Here is an 8,440-nt window from a genome sequence, read left to right as displayed (position 1 = left end):
AGGGAGGAGGAGATTGTTCTTCATTCTCAGTCCTGTGATGCTCAGAGCTTCTGCCACGTGCAGCCCCAGCCGTGCGAATGTCGAATGTCAGTGGTTCGGTGTTGGGTGTTGGGGTAGAGGTGGAGAAGCAGGGAATGGGGGAAAACAAGGTGAGCACCCCCCCAGTGCTCTCCTAAAATCAACACTGACATTTGCAGGAGATACAGTCTATGTCACAAAGTTTTTATTTTCACAAAGTGAGAGGGGATGTGAGGGCAGGGTGGGCATGGTGAATACATCTTCTGACCATGCTCTCCTGTCCCTGGGAATTTCCGTAGAGGAAACCAGTACCAGTCAACTCCAACTCATGGTGACCCTATGTGTGTCAGAGTAGAACCATGCTCTGTAGGGTTTTCATTGGCTGACTTTTCAGAAGTCGATTACCAGGCTTTCTTCCAAGACACCTATGAGTGAACTAGAAACTCTGAACTTTTGGTTAGCAGCCCAGAGTGTTAACCATTTGCATCACCCAGGTATTCCCTCGTGCAAGAAAGGGAATGCCTTATGAAGTGGATCTGCAGCCAGTTTGGAAATAAATCCACTAGGTATAGCTTCCTGGTCAACGGTTTGATCACAATTGTACTGTTAGTAGTTAGTAATCACCATCTCAGGGCCTTGCCCGGTTCCTAGTCATAGGGGAGGGGAGGCTACAGGAAGCTGTGCTGGCTTTTCCACTTCAATTCAGACTTGCAGGTGACATTGAGATGTAGGCAGAAGGTGCATTGCTAAACATCCTCCTATTGCAAAGGAACCTGTAGGCAAATACATGGCTGGATTGTGCAAGGTGATGTGTATGTACACTTGGGGCCTGTCCTGGTTTACCACTTCCAGGTGTTCAAGGCTCAGCCTTGTCCCACACATATGTGCACAATCTCTTCCCTTCCGTGCCTAGCATGTGTGCGAGATGCAGGAGTTGAGAAAATGGGCTGTAGAGTGGATTGTAGCACTGATCTCAGTCCAGCCGTACACCCTCAGGCCTCCCAGGGGTCAACTGTCTGCCAGCCCAGAAATTACAGAGCAACAGCTGGAGAACCCTGGATGCTGATTGCTTTCCTTCCTCAAACTGTTTTATTCATTTGCCCACATGGTCTGAGCGTCCAGGTATGCTGGGAGGGCAACGTCAAGGCTGCCGCCTGTGGTTGGGCGGTTTGTACACTGCAACAGTGCAGTCAACTGTGAGGAGAACGGGGAGGGAACTCTATTAGCCAGTCTGCTGTGTCCTGCCATGGTGCTGGATCAGTTCGGAGGAAGGGCAGTCTTTCTATAATTCATCCTTCTAGAGTGACTTGTGAGGATTTACACAAAGGCCCTGTATGAGCTAGCGGTGGTCCTGAACACGTGATTTTAAATTGTGAAGCCTTGGTTTAGGAGCCCTCTACTTTCACTGTCAAGACCAGACCCTCTCCTGACTTGCTTGAAGTGACACCTGTTGGGAATCTGGCAGTTGAAAACTGATAGGGGCCCTGGTGGCACAATGGTTATTAAGTGCTTGGCTGATAACCTAAAGGTTGATGGTACGATTCGTGGTTCAAGCCCACCCAGCAGCTCCCATAAAGATTAAAGCCTAGGAAACCCTGTGGGGCAGTTCTACTCTGTCATATGGGGTAGCTTTGAATTGAAATAGACTCAACGGCCCCCAATAACAGCATCCACACAGAAGGCCCACAGATGTATTTGTTTGGCTTACACAGAGTTGGCTCACACAGTGTTTTAAAATATTTGAATTAGCTGCCAATATTTAAAATTACAAAGTATAAATATAAATATTTATAAATACAAATATTCAATAAGGAATATTGAATATACCATGGACTGCCAGAAGAACAAACAAAACAGTCTTAGAAGAAATGCAACCCAGAATGCTCCTTAAAAGCGAGGATGGTGAGACTTCAACTCCCTTACTTGGGCATGTCATCAGGAAAGACCAATTGCTAGAAAAGGACATCATGTTTAGTAAAACAGAGAGTCAGTGAAAATGAGGAAAACCCTCAATGAAATGGATTGATACCATAGCTGTAACAATTGACTCAAATATACCAGTGATCATGAAAATGGCACAGGACTGGGCACCATTTCATTCTGCTATGCGTAAGGTCACCATGAATTGGAGCTGACTGTATAGCAACTAACAAACAACAACACTTAAAATTAAAGCAATTTCATATAAAAATTTGAACTTCTGGCTCCCTGTGGTACCTACCATAAGGCAACATTTGGTAGTAACCTGACAAAATCTGTCTTGGAAGAAGTACAACCAGAATGCTCCTTAGAAGCAAGCATGGTGAGACTATGTCTCACATACTTTGGACATGTTATCAGGAAGGATCAGTCCCTGGAGAAGAACATTATGCTTGGTAAAGTAGAGGGTCAGTGGAAAAGAGGAAGACTCTCAACGAGATGGATTGACATGGTGGCTGCAACAGTGGACTCAAGCACAACGATTGTGAGGATGGCGCAGGACTGGGCAGTGTTTCGTTCTGTTGTGCATGGGGTTGCTGTAAGTCAGAGCTGGCTCGACTGCACCTAACAACAAACAACAAATTAGTGTGTGACCTAGTCCTCACCCTGCTCTGTTGCCTCTCTGGCACTGAGTATGAAAGGTAATTGCTGCTTATCATAGTGCTTGTGCTTTATTTTCCTCTAGTAGAATTAAGAGAAAAGTGAACTCTTCCTTGTACTCTCTTTCAAAAGTGGGAAAATTAAAGATAGACTGAAAAGCCGTCTTTTTTTTAAAAAAATCTGGCCAGCTATATGTTTTTAAATTACTTGCCAACTCCCTCTAGCATTTGTGTTTGCAGCCTACGTTCTTGAGTCAAATAGTCACATAATCATGGAGTTGAGGAAACCTGAGAAATTCAGTTACAGCACCTGCTCTTTTAGTTGGCCATTAAATTCAGTTACCTAGACTACAGAAGAACCTTAATTTATCATGACCCCTCTGTATTAGAGGGGCCCTGGTGGCATAGTGGTTAAGAGATTGGTTGCTAACCAAAAGGTTGGTGGTTCAAATCTACCACCTACTTCTTGGAAACTCTATGGGGCAGTTCTACCTTGTCCTATATGAGTTGGAATCAACTCAAAGGCAATGGGTTTGGTTTTAGGGTTTTCTGTATTAGAGGCCTTAGCTCGGGAAATGTATTCCTTGGGCTCCTCTGGCTGCTATTTGCCAAAAGCGTTTATCATGGCAAAGGGTTTAGACCTTCCTGCTGGACTGGTAGGCTGGCTGGTGAGTGGACCTCCTGGGGTAAGGTCAGAGGGTCAATCAGACTGTGATCAGACATATGGAAATCAGAATGGGGGTGAGGATTGGAGGTTAGAGCCAAATGATAGAGAAATTAGGGACACTGGTTGGGGCAAGCCAGGTGGTCACAAAAAGGTCAGGTATGTAGGTCAGTGGAGTCTGATTTCATAAACCTAGTCCTCTGATGGCAAAGTTCTGAGCCAGTAGGGAGGCAGATGCTCAGAAGGCAGAGAGTTGGAAAGATCAATTCTTAGCAGAGAGGGGAGCGTCTGGTGACTTTATACACTTGGCTGTACCTGGTGATGCCTCTGCTTAGCCCACCAGTGATAACAGAAGCAGTCTAGTGTAATAGTTAAGGGCAAAGTCTATGGAGACAGATTCCTTCCTGAGTTCCAACCCTAGCCTCTTCTTAGCTGTGTGAGCTGGGCTCAGCTCTTTAACCCCCTTCATGCCTTAGTTTCTTTCTCTATATAATGACAATAGTAATATGGTGGTGCAGTGGTTTAAGCACTCGGCTGCTAACTGAAAGTTCAGTGGTTTGAACCCACCAGCCACTCGGCAGGAGAAAGATGTGGCAGCCGGCTTCTGTAAAGATTACAGCCTTGGAAACCCTATGGGGGCAGTTCTACTTTGTCCTATAGGGTCGCTAGGAGTTGGAATCGACTTGACAGCAACAGGTTTGGTTTTTCTTTTTTTGGTTTATAAGTGAGGATTAAACAGGTTACTTCTTATAAAGTGCTTAGAATAATGGCTGGCCCATGCCAAATACCCAGTAAGTATTTATTATTACCCGCTTGGTACCTTTTCTCTCCCTTAGGAAAATGCAGTATTTGGAAACATGGTTATCAGCTTGAAGGAAGTTGCACTAGGGAAGAAACAACAGCATATTTTTACAAGTGACACATAGATATTTTAAAGAAACTTTGCAATCAATTCTACTGGCAAAATGGGTGAGCCTTATGAAGAAACCAAACCAATGGCCATGGAGTCGATTCTGACTCATGGCAACCCCATGTGTGTCAGAGTAGAACAGTGCTCCATAGAGTTTTCAATGGTTGATTTTTCAGAAGCAGATCACTATGCCTGTCTTACAAGGTGCTCTGGGTGGACTCAAACCTCCAACCTTTTGGTTAGCGGCTGAGTGCATTAACCATTTGCACCATCCAGGGAAGCCTAAGCCTTAGAAAAGGTAACTAAACTTAGGGAGAAACCCTAAAGGCTCCAGTGGCATCAGAAATCCAAGTGCTGTCTTCTAATTGAAGGTACTCTTCCTTTAGAGCACGGTGGCAAAGTCTCTTCTTATTTTACAAGGACTTTAAAGTGAAATGGGCTCAGGCAGTAAAACTGGTGGGAAAAGAAGAGCAAGCCCTCAGTCTTCGGAGCGCATGGTTGAGTCTGCCGTAGTGTTAGAAGGATGTTGTGGCTCCAGCCTGGTTTGTGGGGGCACAGCAAGGTGAGGCTGTTTCAGAGATAGTGCTCAGTATCGCTGTCTCCCTGCGGTTAGTGTGAAGTGAGCAAAGACACAACAGCATTTGCTTGGAGCTCAAGTGCTCAGGGTGCTGCTTTGAGCCCCACGCGGCCCTTTGGGCCTTTGAACTGCAGCCACAAGACTCCGGTGGCATCTCTTTCCAGATTTGTTTTGAAACAAGCTTGAAAACAATTTCACCCTGTCCTATGCTAAGAATCTGAGAGTGAATGTGCGTGTAAATTTGTTTGTCGCTAGCTCAGTAGAATCTTCAGTGATGCCACTGGTTACACAGGATGCCTTGCTAAGTCTCATGTCTTTGTCAGAGAACATGACAGACAACCTACTGGAAGGAGCTATTCCTACAGGTGCTATGAATTTGTCATTAAGTCAAGTATGCGGTAAAATATGAGAGGAGAGGGAGTATGTTGCAAAGGGTGCTGGAGGCAGAATTAGGGCAAGCTCTGTCTAGGTAAGAAATAGCTGGGGGTGGGGGAGGGGTCAAGAGAGAGCCCAGATGGTGGGGGCTGCTGGGCTGACATGAGGGAGGTTAGAGCAAGACTCAGATCCTAGGAGGAGCTGGTTGTAATAGGCTTCTTGGTTCTCATTAGCTTCCATGAATCAATCAGCCTCAAGCAGATGCACCCTGATCTTGCCCAGCTCTCTTCTGCAGAGCTGCAGAGGGCCATTTGGAGAGGAAGAAAGAGACCCTCCTCCCACCTACACACACAGACACACACATACACTCATCATCATCATCATCATCCTGAAAGGATTAAACCAATCCTCTCTACAGATCTAGCATGAGAGAGCACTGATCATTCAATGGTGGAATTCTAGCCTTCCATGGGGGAGACCTGGATTTGATTTCCAGCCAATGTGCTTCATGTGCAGCTACCACCTATCTGTCAGTGGAGGCATGAATGTTGCTTGATGCTGAAAAGCTTTCAGGGTAGCTTCTAGACTAAGCCTAGGAAGAGAGACCTGGTGAGACTTCCAAAAATCAGCCAAGGGACACCTTATGGATCACAATGGTCTCATCCCCAACTGATGGCGCAGGATTGGGCAGTGTTTCCTTCCCTTGTGCATGGTTTCCCCAGGAGTTGGGGCCTGACTCAACGGCAGCTGACAAAAACTGCTCTAAAAAGTTACTGTCCACCTCCTAGAACTTCTGTTAATTGGAGACATCCCTCTTTAGTCATTAATTTATTCTGTATTTATTGAGTATCTAATGAGTGCTAGAGTCTGTGTTGAGTGTGAGAGAAAAATGAGTAAGCATAAAAAGATAAATTATAGTCAAATTGTAACATGCTAAGAAGTCTGGAATTTGTAGGTGAGAGGTTGGAAAGAAGATTTTTAAGCAAGCAAGACATGCTTTAAGCAGAATTTTAGGAATATCATTTTGGGAGTAGTATAGAGGCTAGACTGGTACAGAAAATAGAGGATTGGGGAGAAATTGAGAAAGTATAGTCAGTTGAGGGCTATTCCAAGACTCTGGAAGAAAGGTTTTGAGGCCTTTTGAAATAATGTGGTGACTGCAAGGAAAGGATAGATGTGAGAGACATTTAGAAGGAGTAATCAATAACAGCCCTAGTGGCACAGTGGTTAAGAACTCAGTTGCTAACCAAAAGGTTGGCAGTTCAAATCTACCAGCCGCTTCTTGGAAACCCTACAGGGCAGTCCTGTTCTGTCCTATGAGGTCACTATGAGTCAGAATCAACTCGACGGCAATGAGTTGTTTTTTTTTTTTTTAATCAATAAGACTTGGGCATGATGGGAAGGAGAGTAAGGAGGCAAAGATGACTAAAATTTTGAGTGTGAGAGAGTAGGAGAACCATGGGTGCTGACAATATATCAGAGTGCAAAGCTAGACGGAAGGGCTCTTCCCAGAGAATCGCAGGGATGGTAGGGGCCATAAAGTCACCTAGCCAAATGATCCATTAAGAGTCTGTTTCTTCTCTGCTCCCATGGTAACCCTTCTTTTAAGGACACCAGGCTGGCCTGGGCAAGATAACAGCTAAGTAGCTGGGATATGGTATTGGGCTCATGGGGTTCTAGTGCAAGGAAATATGGAGTGCACAAGCGGTGAGTTAAGTATAGTCAGAGTGTCCTAGAGAAAGGAGAGATCCAAACATGATGAAGACTAAGCTCAAGGGCCTTTTGTGGAGATGAAGTTGGGGTAGCAGAGCTCAGACACTGATTTAGCAGAGATAGAATTCCCACCGGAGCAGGACAAAATGATAAGTATTGGGTTCGCTCCATTGCCACCAACTTCCCTGCCACAAGGTACCCTTCCTATGTCTGAATACTTCTGACAACAGCAGGCTTGTAGCTGAAATCTGTCATGCTGTGGCATTCGCCACTAGTGTTGGTTCATTCCTGGGGAGCACAGAAAAGATACTTCTTCTGAGGAGACTTTCAAATGGTTGAAGATGGCTCACTTATCTCCTAAGTCTGAAGCTTCTCTTCTCAAGGCCAAGCATTTGACACCAGTGCTTAGTGTCACCTAGACTGAGTCCTTAGAGTCCTCTTAATATGCCAAAGTTTTCAGTTTCTTCACTTCTGAATATATATCAGCACCTCTGCATATATAAAGGTGCACATATTAACATGTGTGGCCATCAACTGCACACAACATTGCAGTTGCGGTCTGACCACCACAGATCAGAAGAAAATCAGCATTTCCCTTGGTTGAGCTATTATACTACCACTAACGGTGCAGTGGTTAAGAGCTCGACTGTTAACCAAAAGGTCAGCCGTTCAAATCCACCAGTGGCTCCTTGGAAACCCTATGGGGCAATTCTACTCTGTCCTATAGTGTTGCTATGAGTCAGAATCGACTTAATGGCAATGGGTTAATGCATCTAAGGACAATGAATTCTTTAGGGGTCACAATCATAATTAAATTCAATTTACTTTAAACAAAGTATTTTGTTTTTATTTTTAAACACACTGCTAAGCCATACTTCCTCCATCCTGTGCTTATATACTTGGTTATTTGTACCCAATCTTAGCAAACTGGGTAAGAGGATGGCTTTTGGGGTTAGTATTGGGTTCCTAGTCTGTGTCTTTTGTTTCCCAGTTGTGTGACTTTGGGCAAGTTATATAACCTCGCTAAACCTCATTTTAATCACACATAAAATGGCAGTCTTAGAGGACCTACTTCACACACTTGTGAGAACTAAATGAAATAATGCATGTAAACCTCAGCACAGCACCTGAATCACAGTTAAAAAAAACAAAAAAACAAAAAACAAACCTGTTGCCGTGGAGTCAAGTCCAACTCATAGTAATCCTATAGGACAGAGTAGACCTGACCTCATAGGGTTTCTAAGGCTGTAAATCTTTATGGAAGCAGATTGCCACACCTTTCTCCCACGAAGTGGCTGGTGGGTTTGAACTGCTGAACTTTTGGTTAGCAGCTGAGCACTTAACCGCTGCGCTACCAGGGCTCCTCAATAAATATTAGCTATTTTTATCTATTGTTACCTATTATTAATCTCTTAACTTTGTCATTATTCAAGATGTTATTGGGCCGTCTTTCTCTTATTAAACATAATTTAAATATCTCCCAATATTGTGTTAACTGTACCAGAACAGGGGGGATAACAGAAAATACAGAGAGAATTGTTGAAGATTTGTTGACAGAAAACTTCCCTGATATCATGAAAGATGAGATATCTATCCAAGATGCT

The sequence above is a fragment of the Trichechus manatus genome, unplaced genomic scaffold (genome assembly GCF_000243295.1).
Source record: "Trichechus manatus latirostris isolate Lorelei unplaced genomic scaffold, TriManLat1.0 scaffold00135, whole genome shotgun sequence".
In the NCBI taxonomy this organism is placed as follows: Eukaryota; Metazoa; Chordata; class Mammalia; order Sirenia; family Trichechidae; genus Trichechus; species Trichechus manatus.
The sequence above is the reverse complement of the archived record's forward strand: the minus strand, read 5'-3'. Positions refer to the sequence as shown.